Source organism: Nyctereutes procyonoides, unplaced genomic scaffold, assembly GCF_905146905.1.
Source record: "Nyctereutes procyonoides isolate TBG_1078 unplaced genomic scaffold, NYPRO_anot_genome, whole genome shotgun sequence".
NCBI classification, from domain to species: Eukaryota; Metazoa; Chordata; class Mammalia; order Carnivora; family Canidae; genus Nyctereutes; species Nyctereutes procyonoides.
In genome coordinates this window covers 22,341,085-22,353,197 of record NW_026575037.1, presented here as the reverse complement: position 1 = coordinate 22,353,197, position 12,113 = coordinate 22,341,085, and positions in this window count along the sequence as shown.

Here is a 12,113-nt window from a genome sequence, read left to right as displayed (position 1 = left end):
TCTGGGTCTCAGTCTCTCTCAAATAAAGAAAATCTTAAAAAAAAAAACAAACCCAAACTCTTCATATCCAAAATGCACTTAATCATCATCCCCTTTGAAATCATCCCTGTTTATTTTCTATTTTAAAGATACAGCCATCCAACAATTCATCTAATTCAGAGATCTTAGAGTGACCCTTAAGGCTTCCCATATTCCCCTGCAATCACCAAGTCCTACCAGTTTCAGTTTTGCTTATCTGCATCTAAACCGATCCTCCTTTGCCCCCATCATTGCTGTAGTTCAGTTCATTATCACTTCTTTCCCCATGACTACAACCAGGACGGAATGATTCACTGATGTAAATAATAGATAATGAGGGCTTATTCTATATTCAGGCCCCTCTGCTGAATGCCAGAGACTTCTTGTTTCATAAGTGTATATGTGCTATTTATTCTGATAAAAAAATACCCTTATCTTTTTTGGACTGGTGAAGTTACACCCATCCTTAAATCTGCAGCCCTTCTGTTGCTCCCGCTGGGAAACTCTCCCGGACTGTTCTCTTTGTTTAGGGTTTCTCCGGCTCCTCTGCAGGCTGCGCTGGGCTGGGTGTACCACCTCAGTGCTCCCAGTTTATCCAAAACATGTTACATTGTACTTTCTTGTATAGGTTTTTTTTTAAAAAAAAATATTTTATTTATCTATTCATGAGAGACACACAGAGGAAGAGACATAGGCAGAGGGAGAAGCGGCTGCCTGCGGGGAGCCCAATGTAGGACTCGATCCCAGGACCCCGGGACCACAACCTGAGCCAAAGGCAGACCCTCGACCACCACCAAGCCACCCAGGTGCCCCTCTTGTTGTATAGTTTTATGTTCCTGAGGGCATTTTTTGGATTGCCAGATTGTAAAATCTTTAAGCGTAAATACTGTCTTAATTATCTTTGTAATTGCCCAGTGGCACGAGTACTTAGGAAAGGCTGCACAAGAAATGCTTGTTGAAATGAGTGGGTGAATGAATAATGGGAACAAAACCTCACCTCTGAGTCACGTAGTAAAGAAATGATACAAATGCCTTCCCCCTTATTATATCCCAGTTCAGAATCAGTATTGAGTTTTATCAACACATCAGTTGTTTCCAGGATATTGTTCTGAGACACAATAAACTAAGATAACAAGGTAACTATGAGTTTATTTGGCAATCTATTTAGTAAGTCCCCCCAAACGGTCATTGAATTAATGGTAAGTGCAGTGTATGGGCTGCGTTTCAGATGAAGTAAGTTTGTGTTGACAGTGAAGTACAGCCTTGTTAGCCCCGAACAATCGTTCCAATTATAAAGTACATGCACACAATCACTGTCACATAAAATATCCAGACTAATTACTTCTGGCCCTTTTGTTATGCAAGTATTAGAAATGAAACCTGCTCTCATGCATACTCAATATTAACAAGGTAATCCGCACGCAGAAAAACATCACTTCAAAAACCCAACAAGTATGTAATTCCATTTTTGCCTTATTACAAAAAAAAATGGGTCGGTATTGTGATCTTATTTATTTATTTATTTGTTTATCTATCTATTTATTTATTTATTTATTTATTTTAGGATTGTGATTTTAAAATGATATGGGCAGCCACCGTTTTGTAGGATTTCCCACACACCAGCACAGTAGTAAAGAGATCTTGGTGAAGGCCGTACATACAACATACAAATCAGAGCGTTGTTCTCTGCACCCCTGTTGCTGCCTGAGGGAGAAGAGCAAGCCCACTGTTCCATGACTGGAATGAAAGGCACGCCGAGTTTCAGGTCGAATACCCATGACATGGACGTGTAGGACTAGTCCGCCGAGTATGATGCATGTTAATATCTTCCCAGTGGTGGGCCCGGCTGATATGCCTCAGCGATCGACACAGGCCGCACGGCCCCTTTAGGTCTTCTCCAGGTGTAAAATTGATGCCTCTTTGAAATCCAGTGGAAGGGGAACCTTTCACGTGTAGTGAAACTGTAATATCGCCCTGTGAATTGTCATATTCGTGTAATCTGCAAGGGTGTCATCAGCGCCAGTTGCTCTATCTGATGATATCGTCTGATGGCACGTTTCAGATGGCGTTGCTGCGAGCTGAGCCTGTTTGTACTGCATCGTAGGAGCAGTAATCACAGAAAAATCAGAATACCGTGGCTGACTGAGCAGCACACGGCAACAGCGCTCTGTCCGTATTGGGATTTTTTTTGAAATCGTGGTACGTGTGGAATATAATCGAGTAATTCATCCACCAGTCTAAATCCCGTTATGGTAGGAATATATACATATATATATTCCGCCTGCCGTTTAATTCTGCTGTTATCAACGGCACCTGACCCATAATAAATTTATATTTATATTTATTTATAATGAATAAATCCTTGCGTGGTAGCACGTGGAAATAGTGTTGTTCAGTTCCTAGTATTGAATCTTAATCTACTTCCTACTTCGGTGACATTGAGATTACTTGAATTCTCCACCCTTGGGCTTCCTCCTCTGTAGAACGTGAGAATTATCTCAGAGCTGAATTGCTGTGAATGTTAAATGAGATATTGTATACAGAGCATCTGGCATGGTGCCAGGCTCACAATCTGCTGTTACCGTTGAACTAGGAAAGTGCTTTTGTGCTTTCAGTTCTCTTGTATGTTAGCTCCCAGCTGCTCAGTAGTTCCGTGGTTATCTTACTGTCAGTCCTTTATGGCATGAGGCTTAGCTTGGTTGAACAGTTATTCCTTTTTTTTTAATTTTTTTTTAAAATTTTTATTTATTTATGATAGTCACAGAGAGAGAGAGAGAGAGAGAGGCGCAGAGACATAGACAGAGGGAGAAGCAGGCTCCATGCACCGGGAGCCCGACGTGGGATTCGATCCTGGGTCTCCAGGATCGCACCCTGGGCCAAAGGCAGGCGCCAAACCGCTGCGCCACCCAGGGATCCCAGTTATTCCTTTTTTTACTAGTAAATGACGAAACCTTGTTAGCTGTGTGCATGATTAAACATTTTTCAATTAAATAAAAGAAAAATCGACATCAAGCTTAAAACCTTCTGTACAGCGAACGGAAACAATGAACAGAATGCAAAGGCAACCTGTGTGGCGGGAGAAAAGATTTACAAACCAAATATTGGATAAGGCGTTCATATCCAAATTATGTAAGAAACTCCTACAACTCAATAGCAGAAAACCAAAAGACCCAGTTAAGAAATGGCAAAGGATTAAACAGTTTTACAAAGAAGACATAAAAATGTCCAACAGGCATATGAAAAGGTACGTGACATCACTAATCATTATAGAAATGCAAATCAAAACCACAATGAGGTAGTACCTCATACCTTTTAGGATGAGTGTTGTCAAAAAAGACAAAAATTACAAGGGTTGGCGAAGGTGTGGGGGAGAGGGAACCCTTGTGCACTGTTAGCAGGAATATAAAATATACAGCCTTTGTAGAAAACAGTATTGAGGTTCCTCAAGAAATTGAAAATGTACCTAGCAGTCCCACTTCTTGGTATATATCCAAAGGAAATCACTATTTTGAACATATGTCTGCACTCCCAATTTTCATTGCAGCATTATTTACAAAAGCCAAAACATGGACATAACTGTTACCAGGTAGGTATGTGTTAGTCTGGTTATCTCTTTTCTAGAAAACAGCATTATTGAGGTATAACTGGCATAGAGTAAACTGAACTTATTTAAAGGGCACAGTTTGATAAGATATACACATCATTAAATCATCATGACGAGATAATGAACATATTCATCACCCCAAAGTTTCCTTATGCCCTTTTGTAATCCCTTCCTCCCAACCTTCCTTTGACCACACATCGGAATGGCACGTGTATTTTGCTGTTAGGTGGAATAGTCAATAAATATCAATTAGGCCGAGCTGTTTGTCAGTGAGTTCAAGTCCTCTATGTCCTTGCTAATTTTCTACTTTTTCGATCAATTGTTAAGAGTATTGAAATCTCTGACAATTAGTATGGATTTGCCTATTTCTACACTTGTTTCAGCTTTTGCTTTATGGGTTTTTGAAGCTCTGTTGTTAGATGCATAAACATACAGGATTGTTATGTCCTCTTAATGAATTTAGCCCATTATCATTATATAATGCCCCTTTTCATTTCTAATTTTTTTCTTTGTTCTGAAATCTGTTTTGTAAGATATTGATATAATCATTCCAGTTGTTTTTGTTTTTGTTTTTGTTTTGTTTTGTTTTGGTAAGTGTTGGTATGGTGTATCTTCTCCGATCCTTTTACTTTTAACTTATTTGGGTCTTTATTGAAAACGTGTTTCTTATAGGCATCACAGACTTGGATCTTTTTTTTAGATCTGATTTCAGTCTCTGCTTTTAATTGATATTTAGACCTGTAGTGGGTTAATGGCAGACCTCCAAAACATATGTCCATGTTTTAATCTCTGGAATCTGTAAATATCACCTTCCTGGGGGGAAGAAAAGGGTGTTTCCGATGCAATTAAGCTAAAGATTTTAAGATGAGATTATCCTGGATTATCAGGGGATTGGGAGTTGAGAAGAGTCTAAATCCAATGACAAGTGTCTGTAAGAGAGGAGAAGGCCACGTGGACATGGAGTGATATAGCGGTGGAATGCCGGGACAGCCAGGAGAAGCTGGAAGAGGAAAGGAATGTATTCTCCCTTAGATCCCCCAGAGAGAGTGCAGCCATCCTGGATTTTGGACTTCTTGTCCTCTAAACTCTGAGAGAGTAAATTGTTGTTTTAAGTCTGATAAAATATTTTTCAGGCCCACCTAAAATACCATTTCTCCCTTCAAAAATTCCACACATATGTAAATCATGTAATCTCCATTTTTGGGATGGCTTGTTTGTAAAACTGACCTCAATGAATCCCCCTATCCATATACTCATATTCCCTCACTTTGTGATTTTTGCATCTTCTCCCACTAAGTGGTGGGGTTGAGCTTTCCCTCTTGAATTGGAACTTTTATACTACTTGCTTTTGTCCAGTGTGACTTTAGCAAATGTGACACAAGCAGCTATTTAAATAGCATTTGTACACGGAGCTTCCCCTTTTTTACGTGGAAGCATGAGATCATGATGCAGACGAGCCCGTGTTAGGATTTGGCTGAGGTCTGGAGAAGAAGAGTCGAAGCACCCTAGCTGACATCCAGCACCAACTGACAGTCATGTGAGTAAGGCCCAGCCCCAGGAAATGTGCCATATGAATACAGCCTCATGAGTGACTTCTAGGGAGAACAGAACGGCTTAACTGGGCCTGCCCAAATTGCTGCCCATAGAGTCAGGACCAACTTACGTGGTTGTTGGCTTCAGCCCACTGAATATTGAGGTAATTGGCATTACATCAATGATTGACTGCAACACTCTCTTAAATTCCATGTTTTAGTCCAAGGAGGCTAATTGCAACCAACAACAAACAATACCAAGGTCCAAGTGAATTTACACAATCAAGGTTTATTTGTTACTCATGTAAAATTCATTGAGGATGTGTCTGGTCAGCTCTCATGGTCAGCCCTCCTTCAAGTAGTGATGCAGGAATTAAGTCTTCTTTCGTCATTTGGTGCACTATTTTCTAACAGATCACCTCTAAGTTTTCTGAAAGGTACTTGACCGTCTCAGCCTGGAAGTGGCTTCGTTCACCGGCCATATCGCCTTACCAAGATGTAAAGTAGATAGGAAATGCGTTTAACTATATTTGCCATCTCTGACTTATCCCTCTAGCCCTTTGTTCTTCATACCTCCTCAGGATGTGAATAATTATGTGGGTCTTCACACGGAGCCATAACCTTAAAGAATGGAGTCATATCTACGAGTTTCTGTTGCAGCACCCAATCTAAATGTTGTATATGGTAGAGATGCCCTAGTAGACATTTACGACCTTATATAATTTTCAATGTACATTCAGAAACTCTATTTCATTTAATTCTCACAAAATTTTAGGGTAGTAGATATATAATTATCTTCATTTTCACAAATCGTAGAACTGATGATCAAAACTTCTGAGTAATTTGTCCCAAGTTACTACCTAGGGTATAGCCGACCTGGGACTGACACACCCAATACCTAACTCTAATTCTCTATCACGCTATCAGATATATTTATTTAAGTGAACTCAGTCTTTGCCTTTATCCTGTCTCCAATTCAGTCACCAAATTTTATTCATCCTTTTCTCATCATGTGTTTCCCGTCCTTTAAATCCTTATTGCGGTGTTACCTGGTTTTAGGTCATTGTCGCTCTATGCCTAAGTTACTGGAAAAGACTCCTGAATTATAACTCCTGCCTCTAGTCTCCTCCTTCCCTAATTACCTCTTAACACTGTTGTCAAAATAACAGTATTTACCACACCAGTTTTATAGTCATTTTCTGGTTCAAAAAGCCCTAATGTCACAACTTTACATGTAAGATAAAATATGGACTCATTAGCTGGGCATTAATGGCACTCCCATACTGTGACCCCTGAAATACCTTTCTAGTCTTAGGTCCTGTTACACTCTAGGTCACTCTGTACTAGCCAGACTAATCTACTCAATCTCCCCTAAATTATCTGTAGTGTAGGCATCCTATTTTGTCTCCATAACAGTTATTCATTCCCTATTTCCCAAATTTGTTTCACTGTCCATTCCTCCCACGTGGGTCCCTGAGAAAAATTTTGACCGGTCTAAATCAATCTTGGAAAGATTGATTCTTCCTGCATTTATTGATTTATGCAAATTCCTGGCCAATGAAACATGGGGGGGAGGATTCTGTAGGGAGGCTTCTGGGAATGGTTTTCTTATGCTTTGGTTTCCAGGCATATAGCACTGAAGATAGGCTTTATTTTTTAATTTTTTTTAATAAATTAATTTTTATTGGTGTTCAATTTACCAACATACAGAATAACACCCAGTGCTCATCCCGTCAAGTGTCCCCCTCAGTGCCCGTCACCCATTCACCCCCACCCCCCACCCTCCTCCCCTTCCACCACCCCTAGTTCGTTTCCCAGAGTCAGGAGTCTCTATGTTCTGTGTCCCTTTCTGATATTTCCCACACATTTCTTCTCCCTTCCCTTATATTCCCTTTCACTATTATTCATATTCCCCAAATGAATGAGAACATACACTGTTTGTCCTTCTCCGATTGACTTACTTCACTCAGCCTTATGCTGAGTGAAGGAAGATATGCTTTAAAAAAAAACCTTCACAAAAAAATCTCAATGGGAAAATTTTTTAAAGTGTATTTTTAAATGCGTAAATCTGAAAAAGAAGAAAACATCCAGGTAGCAAAAACCCAAAACTGAGCCTGACATCAAAGTGGTAGTTCATCTCTGGCACTATTGTTGCTCTGAAGAAATTTGTCAGTCTTGGTAACGATAATGCCTGAGTTTTAGTGGCTGAATGAAGTCAAGAGACTTGGCCTTGGCCTATGCCAGATAAGTGGTTTCAGCCAAGATCCTGTTATATAGTTTAGACATTCAAAAAGCTAAGCTACCCTTAGTCAGGGCCAGGCCCACCATGAAGCCCATAAGACACTTCATTTGCCCTATTCATAGCCCTGCCCTTCGTGAATAAGGGGACTATAAAGCAAATCTGCCTACCAGTAGGGAGAGTCTCTCTGCCTGGACTTCCCTGAAAATTTATAAAGAAAGGTCTACCTACCCATGAGTTAGAGGTCAAAAGCTTCATTTCCTACTGTATGAACCTGCTAGGGCTGTGATAACAAAGTTCCCCAGATTGGGTTGCTCAACCAATAGAAATGTATTTTCTCGCAGTCTGAAGGCTGGAAATTCAAGATTAAGATATTGTCAGGTGTGGTTTCTTCTGAGGCCTCTCTCCTTGGCTCGCAAATCACTGTTCTCTTCCCTTATCTTCATTCACGTGGTCTTCCCTTTGGGTACATGCATCCCTGGTGTCTCTTCCTCTCCTCCCTGTATGGACACCAGCCACATTGGATTAGGGCCTCACCATTATGACCTCACTTGAACCTAATAAAAAGGCCCCATCTCCAAATGCAACCACATTGGGGGTTAGGATTCAACATACGAATTTAAGGGAAGTACATAATTCAATTCGTTAAACCTACTTAGTCCATTAAAATCCAGGCCAAGATAAGAACAAGAATTTATCCTAAGTTAGTAGAACCCCTGGTTGTCTGATAGAAGAGAAACGAGAGAAATAAATTCTTTCTAGGGAGATAAAATTTCGATCCTGGCCCCATAAGATTTCTATAGAAAAGATCCTGCTGATGTGATTGCACAGCACGAAATTACAAAGGACATGAGGAATCAAGGAATCCTGAGCAACAGCAGACATAAATAACAAACACTAAACTCCGATAACCAAAGACAGCGGTGAAGTTATTGATTACAGAATATAAAATAACAATCTAAAATGCTTAAAGAAATAAAAATTGGCATTGAAAGCATGAGACGGACACAACACAAAAGATTTTGAAAGCCAGACATTGTAATGACAACTAACTGGAGATTCACAAATGAAAAACAGAATGACTAACATTAAAAACTCATTGGAGGCAGGGGCTGAGATGGTGGCGTAGGAAGGTCCCAAGCTCACCTCCCCCCAGGGACACACCAGTTCCACAGCAGCAGAGGCACCTGGCTGGGTAGAGCATGACTCATGATCTCGGGGTTGTAAGTTCGAGCCCCACGTTGGGTGTAGATGACTTAAAATCTTTTAAAAAAACTACAGCTACATACGCATCATATCCCTGTGAAGAAAGATCCGAAAACAGAATGAACTGTTCTTCGTAACAAAGGATAAAAGGACCCTGACATGGGTAGGAGAGGCAGAGACGTGCTCTCCCACAAAACTCCACCCCAGTTGCACTGACACCCAAGACGGAGGGATCTCCCCAGACAGGTGCTGCTCTTGGAGGAGCAGCAGGTTGGCGCCCACATCAGGCACTCTGGCCCCTGGGATCCACCCCGGAATGATGAGGCCCCGGAATGTCTGGCTTGGAAAACCCATGCGGCTGACTCCCAGGGATCCCAAGGTGGTATTAGAAACCGAGATTCCCCTCTAGGGTGGCCTTAGGATGGTCTCACCAGCCCCCAGAGCCAGAGTAAAACCCGCAGGTCTGAAATGCACTGAGGGAGATTCATATGCTGACCTCGGGGCATTGCAGGAGGAGGGGTACGGTTGCGACGCTCCCCGGGGTGCTCTCCTGTGCTCTCTCCAGGCTCTGCTGGCATGAGCAAGTTCAGGTGGAGCAGCACCCATCACCTTGCTGGGGTGAGTGGGCAGGAGGGAGCCCAGGGCTCAGAGGTCCAGTGCTGCCCAGCTCCCTGGCTGGGGTGGGCAAGCAGCCCTCACTTCCGAGTTGAGCTCTGTGCACGTAGGCAGCGGGGACACCCCCACCCCGCTCCCACCCAGAGCCCAACGCCGTGCCTGCCGAAGCCAGGCCCCAGCCCACTGCCGAAGCCAGCGGGCCTGCAGTCGAGCCCACAAGTGTGCCCTGCTCCTCGGCGCTCTGGCTGCCTTGCTCAAGCCAGTGGTCACGCGCGGGGCACACAGGGGTGCCCCTTGATCACTGGGCCACCAGATCCTCACAGGGGTGCCCCTTGATCACTGGGCCAGATCCTCACAGGGGTGCCCCTTGATCACTGGGCCACCAGATCCTCACAGGGGTGCCCCTTGATCACTGGGCCACCAGATCCTCACAGGGGTGCCCCTTGATCACTGGCAGATCCTCACAGGGGTGCCCCTTGATCACTGGGCCACCAGATCCTCACAGGGGTGCCCCTTGATCACTGGGCCACCAGATCCTCACAGGGGTGCCCCTTGATCACTGGGCAGATCCTCACAGGGGTGCCCCTTGATCACTGGGCCACCAGACCCACACAGGGGTGCCCCTTGATCACTGGGCCACCAGATCCTCACAGGGGTGCCCCTTGATCACTGGGCCACCAGATCCTCACAGGGGTGCCCCTTGATCACTGGGCCCTGGTGACCTAGAGGGCTGGCATTCCAGAGCTCAGCAGGGCTCCCACCACCAGAAAGACAATTGTTGCAGGGCACCACTCCCAGGGCACAGCAAATACAGCAGACTGAGAAACGGACCGCAGTCTTTCTGTGACAAAGGTCTATTCACTTAGCCTGCAAGTTCGCATCTAGAGACGAGGGAAGTGCTCCCGGGAATGGGAACATGACTCACAGGAAAAGATCTCAAGGTGCTAATTGAGTTTCTCAGGGTGGATGCGATTCTATGAGTTCCTCATGCTGTTCTTCTGATTAACGTTTATGATATTGCCTCTGTAATGATAAAAGTAGAAGAAAATTAGAAAGAGGATATTATTGCTGAGCATTAGGTTGTTACGACTCTGTAGGTACGCCTCGCTGGCTCATAGCACTTACCAGTACGTTCCAGGACAACCAATCCTTCTTTGGATTTTGAACTTACTTTCCTTTTCAGGTAAGGATACTTGGGTGGAATGATTTGAAAGGCATTGCCTTATGGTATGCCTCAGATTGTTACGTACCGGTACACATATGGTTAAGTCTCATTTCTAGCTCCATTTACCCGCACTTGCTTAAGTAAAAGATCTTACCAGTTTACTGTCATTGCCTTTTTTTAAAAAAATTTTTTTAAAGATCTTATTTATTTATTCATGAAAGACACACACACGCAGAGAGGCAGAGGCACAGGCAGAGGGAGAAGCAGGCTCCATGCAGGGAGCCCAATGCGGGACTCGATCCCAGGTCTCCAGGATCATGCCCTGGGCTGAATGCAGGCGCCAAACCATTAAGCCACCCAGGGATCCCCCTGTCATTGCTTTAAAATTTAACAGATGAAAACTCTTTTAAGTAATGTCATTCGTTTTAGGATTTCAAGATTTGAAACCTTCGATAAGATACACTCTAAATGCATTTCTTCAGGATATATGGTCAGCAAAGACTTAGCTCTCCGACTGCAACTGATATTTAGAGATTTATTCGAGTTCAGCTTGTTAGGGTGCTTCCTATCTCCTTATCCGATCTCGGTCTTGTTCCCCGAGCGAAAAGGGGAACGTTAAGAGCGGTTCTCAGTTGTGTGGACCTTTCACAAATACTGTTTTTTACCTTTAAAACTTTCAAGTGCATCCTTAAAGGAAGTGTTATATTTGAGTCTCCAAAAACTCCTATCAACTAGATGTAATAGATATTAAATTATTTGATTTGTTAAGTCATTTGATAGCTCAGAGAACTGAGTTGTTACAGAGAACCTAAATCAAAGTGATAATTATTTATTATCTGTATATTTATATGGTTTCTGTATGTATCAGATAAAAGAACTCTTCCTGCTTAAAAAATGTGGGGGGCATAAAGATGTGCTGTTCAAATCTCTAGGGAGCACAAGTGATCCTGCCACTGCCCCTCTGAGTCAATGTGGAGACCAATCGTTGGACACCACAGGGGCAAGTCCATTTGGGCAAGATGTAGGACTCTTTTAATGAGCCTGCGTTAACTTTTCTTAGAACGGCACTATCTGAAGTTTTTCCTACCCGATCTTCTTTCCTTCCTTCTCTCTTTCCATAGTTGTCAGACCTGCATATGGTCTTAAAGCTTTCCTTGCTTTCTCCTGCTGTCTCTTCCAATAAATATCTTGCCCATCTAATGCTGTCATGGCATTTGCCTCTCAGCAGATTCAAAATACGTAGTGGTGCCAACGGTGGTCTGAGAAAACAGATAGTAAGATGGGGATTTGTGACTGGTTTGCTCACTCCCTAGTGGGGAGTAAAAAGGTAGGTAGGTGCATGGATAGTCCGTGGCACAAGATGGTAGCCTAATTGCTAAATATTTCACCAATAGTGATCCAGGAAAACATCCCAGTGACCCAGGAAAACATCCCAGGGGTGGAGAATGCCCTTGGATGTGTGATAATTAAGGTATTTGAAAGAAACTAGGGGAAAATGCTTATAGACAGTAAAATTGGCTGGTTATGACCATACTGAACTGGTGCCCTGCAGAGGGAAAATGAGAAACTGAGAGCCATTAACAGTCCGTTAAAGGCCAGGTGTGAGAACGAGAGGGACTCTGGGGTACCTTATAAAGAGGCTGTTATCTCCTGTAGTAGGAAGCAGATGTAGCTGAGCAACAGATTGTAGGTCGTCTAATGGGATCCATTTGGATGCTCAGCCTAGGCAAGTCT